The 13,396-nt window shown below is 52.2% G+C and overlaps 1 non-coding gene across 1 annotated transcript; it reads right to left on the bottom strand.

Moving 5' to 3' along the window:
* Nucleotides 1–1,279: 1,279 nt before the first annotated feature.
* trnar-ccu (transfer RNA arginine (anticodon CCU)) lies at nt 1,280–1,357 on the bottom strand. The gene has a single exon. It is a non-coding gene; the product is annotated as a tRNA-Arg (tRNA).
* Between the last annotated feature and the right edge of the window lie 12,039 nt (nt 1,358–13,396).

Below are 13,396 nucleotides of genomic sequence, written 5' to 3'. Positions count from 1 at the left end.
GAAGATTAGATCACCATGTGATGTCAGTTAGTCTGTGCTTTGAATGAGTTATCCAGCCTCATCCCCTGATCCAGCTCCTGTTCCACTGCTCTGTGGCTTTGACACTTCGTGATCAGAGTTTCTAACACTCTCAAAAAATTTAAGAACCTCACACCCCTCTGGGTGGAATTCAATTCTCCTCTGCTCCCCTCTGTCCAAATAATTAAATTAATATCCGCTGGTATTTAACTTCTCTGCTCGGCAAAGCAGATCCTTCCTTTCCACTCCATCTTGGCTCCTTATAATTTTAACACATCGCAAAATTTCGTAGGGAGCAACAATTTATACTGCATGAGGAAAGGGAGCTGATCGGATGGTAACTTGGCTCTGATTGGGCAGGAACAGTTTCTCCCTATCTACTCTGTCCAGCCACCTCATGATTTTGAACATTTCTATCAAATCTCCTCTTCGCCTTCTTCTCTCCAAAGAGAACAGATCCAACTTTTTCAACCTATCCACATGACTTAAATTTCCCATCCCTGGAACCATTCTTGCAAACCTCTTCTGCATTCTGCCAGTGTGTTCACATCCTTCCTATAGCGTGGCGTCCAAAACTGTGCACAATACCCCAACTGAGGTCTGTATGAATTCAGCATAACCCCCTTGCTCTTGTACTCTGTGTCCCTATTAAGAAAGACAGATTAATATAAGCTTTATGAACTGCTCTCTCCACCTGCTCTGCCAGCTTCAATGATCCAGGTACATCTACACCCAGATCCCTCTGCTCCTGTACCCACTTAAGAATTTACTCCTTATTTTATATTGTCCCTCCGTGTTCTTCCTCCCAAAATGCATCACCTCACACTTCTGCCAACTCCATGCCCATTCCACCAACAGGTCTGTATCCTTGTGAAGTTGAATCAGAGAGTCAGGAGCTCAAAAGGATTTCAGGAGACGGAGCAGGCAGCATCTTCCAGTTTGGGAGAAGAGTGTGCGTGTATTTCATCCCAGAGTGTGATTACGTGAATTGTACGTGTGTTGTAATTGGCTGTTGCCATCTCAGCAACTGTGCCTGAGGTGTTTAATGAACTGAAGACAAGAGTTAAAGGGACAGTATTTGGCTGGAAAGTGCAGGTGACATTACTGCCTGAATGTGGGGATGACACACAGTTTAGGAAAAAAAACATTGCTTTGGGCCAATAAAGATGTGAGAGAACAGGTTTGTGCACAGAAGGAGCCTAATTGATTGCTCATTTGGAGGGTAATCACTGCTAGTGCTGCACAAGGTGGCTCTTAAAACTGCTCCAACCCAGATGGGACTTGAACCCACAATCCCTGGCTGAGGAGGCCAGTGCCTTATCCATTAGGCCACTGGGGCTGTACCTGTGCTTCTGTCTAGCCCTCTTGACATGAATGGTAACATTGCATTTACCTTTTTAGCTGCCGACTGAACCGGCACATTAACCTGAAGAGAATCGTGAACAAGGACTCCCAAGTCCCTTTGATGCAAGAATGCCAAATTTCTACTGCACGAGGAAAGGGAGCTGATCAGATGGCAACTTGACTCTGAATGGTCAAAGTATTGCCATGGAGAATGCACGAGGAAATCACTTTATATCTGTGCTCTCTTGTTCTTGATCTTTTTATGGGCAGGAACAGTTGCTCCCTATCTACTCTGTCCAGCCACCTCATGATTTTGAACATTTCTATCAAATCTCCTCTTAGCCTTCTTCTCTCCAAAGAGAATAGATCCAACTTTTTCAACCTATCCACGTGACTTAAATTTCCCATCCCTGGAACCATTTTTCTAAACCTCTTCTGCATTCTCTCCAATGTGTTCACATCCTTCCTATAGTGTGGCGTCCAAAACTGTGCACAATACCCCAACTGAGGTCTAATTAGTGTCTTGTATAAATTCAGCATAACCTCCTTGCTCTTGTACGCTATGTTCCTATTAATTAATCCCAGCATAATATAAGCTTAATGAACTGCTCTCTCGACCTGCCCTGCCAGCTTCAATGATCCAGGTACATATACACCCAGATCCCTCTGCTCCTGCACCCTTTTAAGAATTTTACTCCTTATTTTATATTGTCTCTCTGTGTTCTTCCTCCCAAAATACATCACCTGACACTTCTCCACATTAAACATTATCTGTCAACTCTCTGCCCACTCCAGAACTTGTCTATGTCCTTCTGAAGTTCACTCAGCAAATCAGGAACTCACGGGCAGCACAGTGGCAGAGTGGTTAGCACTGCTGCCTCACAACGCTGAGGACCCGGATTCGATCCCGGCCCCTGGCAGCTGTCCAGGTGGAGTTTGCACCTTCTCCCCGTGTCTGTGTGGGTCTCACCCCCACAACTCAAATTAGCAACTGTGTTTGGGGTGTTGGATAAACTGAAGACAGGACTTAAAGGGACAGTATTTGGCTGGAAAGTGCAGGTGACATTACTGCCTGAATGTGGGGATGACACACAGTTTAGTAAAAACATTGTATTGGATTGTGCCAATGAAAAAGATGTGAGAGAAAATGTTGCGGCACAGGAAGAGCCCAATTGATTGATCATTTGGAAGGAAAACAAATTTCAAAACTGCTCCATCCCAAATGGGACTTGAACTTACAATCCCTGGTTGAGGACACCAGTGCTTTATCCATTAGGCCACTGGGGTTGCACCAGTGTTCCTACTGTAGCTTGTGACAAAACCCTTTGTCTCTAGAGCAATCGGGTCATTTTGGGACAAAAGGTCAGTTCCTGTCTATAATCACTGCCAAATTTGAAGGCATTTTGTGACCAGCCCTTTCTTTTCATTCACAGCAATCTTCTATTAATTACAAAGCTCCCAACAATGATGTAACAGAACAAAGAACAACGGGCAGCACGGTAGAACAGTGGCTAGCACTGTGGCTTCACAGTGCCAGGTTCCCAGGTTCGATTCCCTGCTGGGTCACTATCTGTGCGGAGTCTGCATGTTCTCCCCGTGTCTGCGTGGGTTTCCTCCGGTTTCCTCCCACAGCCCAAAGACGTGCAGGTTAGGTGGATTGGCCATGATAAATTGCCCTTAGTGACCAAAAAGGTTAGGAGGGGTTATTGGGTTATGGGGATAGGGTGGAAGTGAGGGCTTAAGTGGGTCGGTGCAGACTCGATGGGCCAAATGGCCTCCTTCTGCACTGTATGTTCTATGTTCTGATACAGTACAGGAACAGGCCCTCGGCCCTCCAAGCCTGTACCAGTCATGATAACCACCTTTGCCAAAACCCTCAGCACTTCCTTGTGCCGTATCCATCTATATCCATCCTATCCAAATGTTTGTCAAGATGCCTTTTGAATGGCGTTAATGTATCTGCTTCCACAACCTCGCCTGGCAACGCGTTCCAGGCACTCACCACCCTCTGCGTAAAATACCTGCCTTGCACATCTCCTCCAAACCTTGCTCGACGGACCTTAAACCTGTCCCCTGGTGACTGACCCCTCCACCCTGGGAAAGAGTGCCTGCCCATCCACTCTATCCATGCCCCTCATAAACCTGTGGACCTCTATCAGGTCACCCCTCAACTTCCGTCTTTCTAATGAAAACAGTCCGAGTTTATTCAGCCTCTCCACGTAGCTAACACCCTCCAGACCAGGCAACATCCTGGTAAACTTCCTCTGCACCCTCTCCAAAGCCTCCACATCCTTCTGGTGGTGTGGTAACCAGAATTTTGCGCAATATTTCAAGTGCAGCCTTACCAAGGTTCTCTACAACTGGAGCATGACTTGCCAGTTTTTATACTCAATTCCCCATCTAGTAAAGGCAAGCATTCCGTATGGTTTCTTGACTCCCTTGTCCACTTGTGTTGCCACCTTCAAAGATCTGTGGACCTGCACGCCCAGATCTCTCTGACTTTCTATATTCCTAAGAGTTTTGCTATTTACGGTATATTTCCACTCTGTTATACTCACCAAAATGCATTACCTCGCATTTGTCCGGATTAAACTCCAATTGCTATTTCTCTGTTTGTTCAGTGGAAACCCGTTTACATAACTTGGTTGATGTTTTGGTGATGTGCAGAGAGTATTGAGGAGGGTGCACAGGGATTCGAAAAGACATTTGATTAATTGCCTCACAACAGGCTTGTGAGCAAAACTAGAGCTGAAACATACCAGGTTGATCCTGCCATTAACACATATGCTTGCCTCAAAAATTAAACCAGATTTGATATTCAAATAGAAACTGCATTTGTATTAACAACCAAGCAGGATGATTGTTAGAGTTCAGTTTCTGTTCATAAGTAAAGATAGAGTTTTTGAAGATTTCAGGAATTTATGGAAGCCACAAGGAGAGGAGACATTTAGTGTGTCATGTGAGTGTCCCTTTAAGAAACGTTTCTGTGTTATCACATGACTTCAGTGATGTGATTGTGTGGGTGGAGCTGGGCTGTGGCTATGAGAGGTTTTTTGGTTTCGCTTTCAGTTTTTGACTGCTGTAGACTACAGACAAGGTGAAAGAAATGTTTTGTTTAAAGTGTCTGGGAAGACTGATAAAACACAGCTGAAGGGAAGGCTCTTGTGCTCATCTTAGCCAAATTCAACATAAGGCAATCTCTATTTTATTTTTAAAAACCGTTTCAGAAGTGAACAGGTTGTGGCTACCGGGTTTGATAACTTAAGAGAGATATTCAGGGAAGACCAGTCTTAGTCAAGTGAGAATACAGTGCGCTGGTCCACGCCTTTGAATAGGGTTTTTTGTTTTAGTGGATTTTGTTCTTGAATTGGAACAGTTAAGGGGGGATTCATTAAGTGTTATACACAGATTACTGTAGCTGGGTTGTGTCTTTATGATTGTAATTGGTAAAAATTCTTGCTGAGTGTTTGTACATATATGTTAACTAAGTTCTTAGAATAAAGCTTGTTTTGATGAAAGTGTCTGGGAAGACTGATAAAACACAGCTGAAGGGAAGGCTCTTGTGCTCATCTTAGCCAAATTCAACATAAGGCGGTCATGTGGACTTCATAACATATTTTGGAGTTTCTAAACCCTGGCCCATAACAAGTGACAATAGAATGTAATGATCGAGTGTATCATGATTGTAGGTATCTGTAGTTCAAGTACAGTCATTGAAAATGCATTGATTTCTCTTGGGGCTTCAAATCATGCATCAGTTGACTCAATACTCATTGTTTTGACAAAATTCACCTTTAATCTACATTGCTGTAATATACACAGAGATTGATTAGCTTCAGTCATGGAACTGCGTTCAACAATCAGTGCAACTTCGAGCAAGGATACCTCTATAAAGAAACTTGTTTTTTACAAGCAATGGACTGTACCAACTGTTTCTGTACACAAGCCTGGCGGATCCAATCACACATTCATTCTATTTCTTTCTCCAGGTAGGTGGAGAGGGAGAACGGGACGGTCTGGAAGGCTGTCTTGCTGGCCCTTCATTCTAGAAATCTCCCGGTCTCCCACTGGCAGGAGGTCCTCCCCGACGCGCTCCACTCCATCCTGTCGCTCCTGTGCACCGCTACTAATGAGACCCCTCATGAACGTGTGTTTGCCTTCTCTAGGAAGTCCACCTCCAGGGTCTCGCTCCCAACATGGCTGACAGTTCCTGGACCCGTCCTCCTCTGGAACCATGTGCGTAGCCATAAATAGGATCCCTTGGTTGAGAAAGTCCACCTCCTCCATGCAAACCCGCAGTACGCCTACGTGGCAAACCCCAACGGGCGACAGGACACGGTCTCCCTCCGGGACCTGGCACCTGCTAGGTCCCCACCTACAACCCCCGACCTGATACCACTTCTCCCCCCTCTGGTTGCCTCATTCACCCCTGCGCCACCCACCCTCCCACCAGCGAACCTCACCGCAGCCCCCACCCCAGCAGGATCCATCCCCTCACTGGATTCACTAAGGGTGACGAAGAAGAGGACAACACGCTCCCGGAACCGCAGGTGACCATGTCAGTGCCCACATCACCACCAGGGCTGAGGCGATCGCAGCGGAGGGTCAGAGCCCCCGACAGACTCAATCTGTAATGTTTTTCTTCACCCCCGCCAGACTCTTTTTTAAACAGGGGGTGAATGTGGTAAACACCACTAGTAACACATTGCATATATTACGTTACTGCCTCTGTATTACAGGTACCACAGTAAATCCCAGTCTGCTGGCTCCTCCCAGCAGGCGACGTATAAAAGTGTCAGCTCTCCTGCGCTGCTCCCATTCTGGTTCCAGCTGCAGGAGGCACAACATCTTGTGCAATAAAGCCTCGATTGTTTCACCATTCTTGTCTCATGGTAATTGATGGTACATCACCCTGGTATTCTTAGCTGTGATCAGAGTTTCTAACTGTCCCACACTTTCAGACCCCCACCCATCTCTGGGTGGAAATAAATTCCCCTCAGCTCCCCTCTGACAGATTTGTTAAATATGTATCCACTGATATTTAACGTCTCTGCTCAGGGAAGCAGCTCCTTCCTATCCACTCCATCTCAGTTTCTCATGAGTTTGACACATCACGTGAATCTCGGCATGAACTGGTTGGGTCTGTTCCTGTGCCTACAATCGCTGAATAAATCTTCCCTAACCACTGTGATAACTAGCACTGGACATATAGTGTGGGGATGATTGTTTTCCCCGTGCTCATTGAGGAGTATGAGCTCCCCCATGAGGGGGATTTGTATAAAAGGTCGGCCAGTCTGGAGCCGACTGACAGGAGAGGGAACCTGCTGAGGATATACCGGTACTCATGTATATAATTGTTGTAAATTAAATGTCATGTACTTTTACTTACTTTGGACTCCCCGAGCCTTATTAAACTGGCGACAGGGTAAGCCTGCAGCTGTTGACATGTGACCAATCCAGCTGAGGCACTTCCCCACGTTAATATAATTTTTTTCTAGACCACCCTGCGAATTTGGGTGATTCACGATGTTTCTTTTTGGGCGATTGGCTGCCTTTGATCCCAGGACCAACTCCGGGCCCTACACGACAGCCTTTGTCACCCGGGGGTCACCAGATTGTACCATCTGGTCAGAGCTGGCAATCTGCCCCACTCCGTCGAGGAAGTAAGGACAGTCACCAGGAACTGCCAGGTCTGTGCGGAGTGCAAGCCGCACTTCTACCAGCCGGACCGTGCGCGCCTGCTGAAGGCTTCCCACCCCTTTGAACGCCTCAGCGTGGATTTCAAAGGGCCCCTCCCCTCCACCGACCGTAACATGTATATTCTCAGTGTGGTCGATGAGTATTCCAGATTCCCCTTCGCCATCCCATGCCCCGATATGACGTCTGCTACCGTCATCAAGGCCCTCAGCACCATCTTCGCTCTGTTCGGTTTCCCCGCCTACATCCACAGTGACAGGGGATCCTCATTCATGAGCGATGAGCTGCGTCAGTTCCTGCTCAGCAGGGGTATAGCCTCCAGCAGCTACAACCCCCGGGGAAACGGGCAAGTAGAACGGGAGAATGGGATGGTTTGGAGGGCCGTCCAGCTGGCCCTACGGTCCAGGAATCTCCCAGCCTCTTGCTGGCAGGAGGTCCTCCCTGACGCTCTGCACTCCATCCGGTCACCATTGTGCACCGCCACTAATAACACACCCCATGAACGTGTTTTTACCTTCCCCGGGAAGTCCACATCCGGTGTGTAACTCCCGACTTGGCTCGCTGCTCCAGGACCTGTCCTTCTCCGTAGGCACGTCCAACTCCACAAGGCGGACCCCTTGGTGGACAGGGTTCACTTGCTCCACGCCAACCCTCAATATGCCAACGTTGAGTTCCCCGACGGCCGCCAAGATACTGTCTCACTCAGGGACCTGGCACCGTCAGGTTCCACTCCAACACACACCCCCACCAATGCGCCCCCCCCACCTCCCACCGCGCCGCCAATATTGACCCCACCAGACCACCCCCCCCTCCCCTTTTCCGCACAAGAGGACGAAGAAGACTTCTGCACGCTCCCGGAGTTCCCCGATGACTGGCCAGAACCGCCACCACCGCCATCGGTGCCACCTCCACCACCGACTTCGCCGCCACCGTTACGCCGCTCCCAACGAGGCACCAAAGCACCAGACCGACTGAACCTTTGACGGACTCCGGACCGTCCACATGGACTTTTCTTTCCCTACCACTGTACATAATTGCACTAATTGTATATAGTTTCACGTCACCCCCGCCGGACTCATTTTTAACAGGGGGTGAATGTGGTGATCCACTGTAATAGGGAATGTAAGGTAGGTCCTCCACTACAGGTTCGCCGGTAGATCCTGCCAGCTGGATCCACCCAGGGGGCACTGTATAAATATGCATGACCTCCAGTGCCCTGCCATTTCGCCAGCTGCAGCAGGAGGCCTCGCATCTGACTGTAATAAAGCCACAGTTGTACCCAACTTTAGTCTTTGTGCAATTGATTGTGCATCAAGGACGAGATCCTGGTACTGGCGGCGAAGGCCGAGGTGTACGAGGCGATGCATAAGAAATGGCAGGAGCAGTTCGAGGACATGGAGAATCGGTTGAGGAGAAAGACCCTGCAGATTCTGGGTCTCCCGGAGGGAGTAAAGGGGTCGGATGCTGGAGCACACGTGGTCACGATACTGAACATATTGATGGGCGCGGGGGCCTTCCCAAGGCCCCTGGAGCTGGAGGGGGCCCACTGAGTCCTGGCGAGGAGGCCCAAGCCCAACGAGCCGCCGCGAGCGGTGCTGGTGCAGTTCCACCACTTCGTGGACAGGGAGTGTGTCCTAAGGTGGGCAAAGAAGGAGCAGAGCAGCAGGTGGGAGAATGCAGAGGTCCGGATATACCAGGACTGGAGAGCGGAGGTGGCCAAGAAGAGGGCCGGGTACAATCGGGCTAAGGCGGCTCTGCATTGGAAGAGGGTGAAATTTGGAACGTTGCAGCCGGCGCGACTGTGGGTCACTTTCAAGGACCGTCACCACTACTTCGAGACGCCGGAGGAGGCGTGGACCTTTATCTAGGACGAAAAGTTAGGCTCGGATTGAGGGTCGGTTGCGAGGGGACGTTGGGAGGGGATTGATGTGTTTGTTGTGTTTTGGGGGATGTTCTGTTCTGTTTGGTACTGTTTTGTTTTGGGTGCTGGGTGGGGTAGGGTGAGATGGTTCGTAGTGGGGGTTTGGTGAGAGTGTGGGCGTCGGTGGTTGGAAGAGGGGGCCCCATTGGGGGGAAGGGGAGAGGGGAGGCCCGAGGTGGGGGAGCTGGGATCAGGCCACGAAAGGGAGCTGCGCCAGAGGGGGGAAGCTTTTTCCCATGCTTGGGAAGGAAGGGGCATGGTCAGGGGGAGGGGTGGTGCTGGAGAGGATCGCCCGCTGATGGACAGGAGGGGGGGGAGAGGGGGATTCTCACACTGGGGGTGTCGATGGAGTGGCGGGAGCGGCCGGGGTCAGCAGGAGACATTGTGCATCAAGGACGAGATCCTGGTACTGGCGGCGAAGGCCGAGGTGTACGAGGCGATGCATAAGAAATGGCAGGAGCAGTTCGAGGACATGGAGAATCGGTCGAGGAGGAAGACCCTGCGGATTCTGGGTCTCCCGGAGGGAGTGGAGGGGTCGGATGCTGGAGCATACGTGCTCACGATACTGAACACATTGATGGGCGCGGGGGCCTTCCCAAGGCCCCTGGAGCTGGAGGGGGCCCACTGAGTCCTGGCGAGGAGGCCCAAGCCCAACGAGCTGCCTCGAGCGGTGCTGGTGCGGTTCCACCACTTCGTGGACAGGGAGTGTGTCCTAAGGTGGGCAAAGAAGGAGCAGAGCAGCAGGTGGGAGAATGCAGAGGTCCGGATATACTAGGACTGGAGAGCGGAGGTGGCCAAGAAGAGGGCCGGGTACAATCGGGCTAAGGTGGCTCTGCATTGGAAGGGGGTGAAATTTGGAACGTTGCAGCCGGGAGTGCTTACGGGAATGCTATGGGGGGAGCACACAGCTAGGGGGGGACCGAGCTGAGGGTGGGGGGGAACTGGGTTGCTGCTGCATTGGCCAAAGGGGAGCTGGAGCCTGAAGAGAGAGTCGGGGCAGGGGTCTGCCGCTGGGGGGAACGGGGAGTGCGGGAGGCGCGGGCACGTGGCTGGCCTAGAAAGGGAGATGGCTAATCGGCTGGGGGGGGGGGGGGGGGGGGGGGGGGGGGAGCCCCCGATCCGGCTGATAACTTGGAATGTGAGAGGCCTGAACGGGCCGGTCACGAGGGCCCGGGTGTTCGCGCACCTGAAGGGACTGAAGGCAAATGTGGTCATGCTCCAGGAGACGCATTTGAGGGTGGCAGACCAGGTTAGGCTGAGAAAGGGGTGGGTAGGGCAGGTTTTCCATTCAGGGTTGGACGCAAAGATTCGAGGGGTGGCGATATTGGTGGGGAAGCGGGTGTAGTTTAAGGCGCTGAGCATTGTGGCAGACAATGGAGGTAGGTACGTGATGGTGAGCGGTAAGCTGCAGGAGGTGCGGGTGGTCTTTGTGAATGTATATGCCCCAAATTGGGACGATGCCGGATTTATGCGGCGCATGTTGGGACGGATTCCGGAACTGGAGGCAGGGAGCTTGATAATGGGGGGGGGGGGGGCTTTAACACGGTACTGGATCCAGCATTGGACCGCTCCAGGTCCAGGACGGGTAAGAGGCAGGCGGTGGCCAAGGTGTTGAGGGGGTTTATGGACCAGATGGGAGGAGTGGACGCATGGAGGTTTGTTAGGGCGGGGGCCAGGGAATTCTCTTTCCTTTTCCACGTCCATAAAGCCTACTCCCGGATTGACTTTTTTGTTTTGAGCAGGGCGGTGATCCCGAGGGTGGAGGACACGGAGTATTTGGCGATCGCCATCTCAGACGATGCCCCGCACTGGGTGGAGCTCGAGCTAGGGGAGGAGAGGGACCAGCGTCCGCTGTGACACCTGGAGGTGGGTTTGCTGGCAGATGAGGAGGTGAGCGAGCGGATCGGGGGTGCATTGAAAGATACCGAGAGGTTAATGATAATGGGGAGGTGCAGGTAGGGGTGGTCTGGGAGGCGCTGAAGGAGCCGAGTTTTCTGAACCGGCTGAGGTTCCCGAGGGTAGAGGAGGGGCAGGTGGCGGGGCTGGGGTAGGGCTGGAGGAGCTGACTAAGGGGCTGGGGAATATGCAGGCGGGGAAGGCACCGGGGCCAGATGGGTTCCCGGTGGAATTTTACAGGAAGTATATGGACCTGTTGGGCCCACTACTAGTGAGGACTTTCAATGAGGCGAGGGAGGGGGGGTCCTACCCCCGACGATGTCCGGGGCCCTGATCTCGCTGATCTTGAAGCGGGACAGGACCCTTTACAGTGTGGGTCGTATAGGCCAATCTCACTCCTCAAAGTGGATGCGAAGCTGCTAACGAAGATGTTGGCTACCAGAATTGAGGACTGTGTCCCGGGGGTGATGCACGAGGACCAGACGGGTTTCGTGAAGGGAAGGCAGCTAAACACCAATGTGCGGAGGCTCCTAAATGTAATCAGGATGCCTGCAGTGGAGGGGGAAGCGGACATAGTGGTGGCTATGGATGCGGAGAAGGCCTTCGATAGGGTGGAGTGGGGGTACATGTGGGAAGTGTTGAGGAGGTTCGGGTTCGGGAAGGGGTTCGTTAGTTGGGTTAGGTTACTGTACGAAGCCCCGGTGGCGAGTGTGGCCACAAATCGGAATACTTTCGGCTGTACCGGGAGACGAGGCAGGGGTGCCCCCTATCCCCCCTGCTCTTTGCGTTGGCAATTGCGCCTTTGGCGATGGCTATGAGGGAGTCCAGGAACTGGAGGGGGCTGGTCCGGGGAGGGAGGAACACCGGGTATCGTTGTATGCGGACGACCTGTTACTGTATGTGGCGGACCCGGTGGGGGGGATGCCGGAGGTGATGTGGATCCTCAGGGAGTTAGGAGACTTTTCCGGGTATAAACTCAACATGGGGAAGAGTGAGCTATTTGTGATACACCCAGGGGACCAGGCAAGGGGGATAGACGAGCTTCCACTGAAGAGGGCGGAAAGGGGTTTTCGGTACCTAGGGATCCAGGTGGCCAGGAGCTGGGGGGCCTTACACAAGCTCAACTTGACGAGGCTGGTGGAGCAGATGGAGGAGGAGTTTAAAAGGTGGGATATGCTGCCACTCTCCCTGGCAGGTGGGTACAGTCGGTGAAGATGACGGTGCTCCCGAGGTTCCTTTTTATATTCCAGTGCCTCCCCATCCTGATCCCTAAGGCCTTTTTTAAGCGGGTCAGCAAGGGCATCATAGGGTTTGTATGGGCGAAAAAAAAAACGAGGGTGAGAAGGGTGTTTCTGGAACGGAGCAGGGACACAGGAGGGCTAGCGTTGCCTAATCTGTGTGGGTACTACTGGGCTGCCAATGTGGCAATGATACGCAAGTGGGTAATGGAGGGGGACGGGGTGGCGTGGAAGAGGCTGCAGATGGCGTCCTGTGAAGGCACGAGTCTGAGAGCGCTGGTGTGGGCACCGCTGCCGCTCCCACCGACAAGGTGCACCACGAGTCCAGTGGTGGCTGCGACCCTCGAAATGTGGAGGCAGTGGAGATGCCACAGGGGGGAGGCAGAGACTTCGGTATGGTCCCCGATCCGAGAGAACCATCGGTTTGTCCCAGGGAGAATGGATGGAGGGTTACTGAGCTGGCACAGGGCAGGTATTAGAAGGATGGGGGATCTGTTTTTTGATGGGCATTGGAGGAAAAATTCGGGCTCCTCCCTGGAAATGCCTTCAGGTACATGCAGGTAAGGGCGTTTGTAAGACGGCAGGTGAGGGAATTCCCGCTGCTGCCAGCACGTAAGATCCAGGATAGGGTGCTCTCGGGGGTGTGGGTTGGAGAAGGCAAGGTCTCGGCGATCTACCAGGAGATGCAGGAGGAGGAGGAGGCCTCGGTGGAGGAGCTGAAAGGTAAATGGGAGGAGGAGCTGGGGGAGGAGATCGACGAGGGTACGTGGGCTGATGCCCTGGGTAGGGTAAATTCTTCCTCCTCTTGCGCCAGGCTTAGCCTGAGACAATTTAAGGTTCTGCACAGGGCGTACATGATTGGGGCAAGGCTGAGTCGTTTTTTTGGAGTAGAGGACAGGTGTGTGAGGTGTTCGGGGAGCCCAGCAAATCACGTCCACATGTTTTGGGCGTGCCCAGCGCTGGATGGGTTCTGGAGGGGCGTTGCGAGGACTGTGTCTAAGGTGGTGAACACCCGGGTTAAGCCGAGTTGGGGGCTCGCACTATTTGGGGTATCGGACGAGCCGGGAGTGCAGGAGACGAAAGAGGCCGGTATTCTGTCCTTTGCGTCCCTGGTAGCCCGGCGGAGGATTCTGCTACAGTGGAAGGAGGCGAGGCCCCCAAGTATGGAAGCCTGGATCAGCGACATGGCAGGGTTCATTAAACTAGAGGGGGTAAAATTTGCCTTAAGAGGATCTGTGCAAGGGTTCTTCAGGCGGTGGCAACCGTTCCTAGACTTTCTAGC

The sequence above is a fragment of the Scyliorhinus torazame genome, chromosome 8 (genome assembly GCF_047496885.1).
Source record: "Scyliorhinus torazame isolate Kashiwa2021f chromosome 8, sScyTor2.1, whole genome shotgun sequence".
In the NCBI taxonomy this organism is placed as follows: Eukaryota; Metazoa; Chordata; class Chondrichthyes; order Carcharhiniformes; family Scyliorhinidae; genus Scyliorhinus; species Scyliorhinus torazame.
The sequence above is the reverse complement of the archived record's forward strand: the minus strand, read 5'-3'. Positions and strand labels throughout refer to the sequence as shown.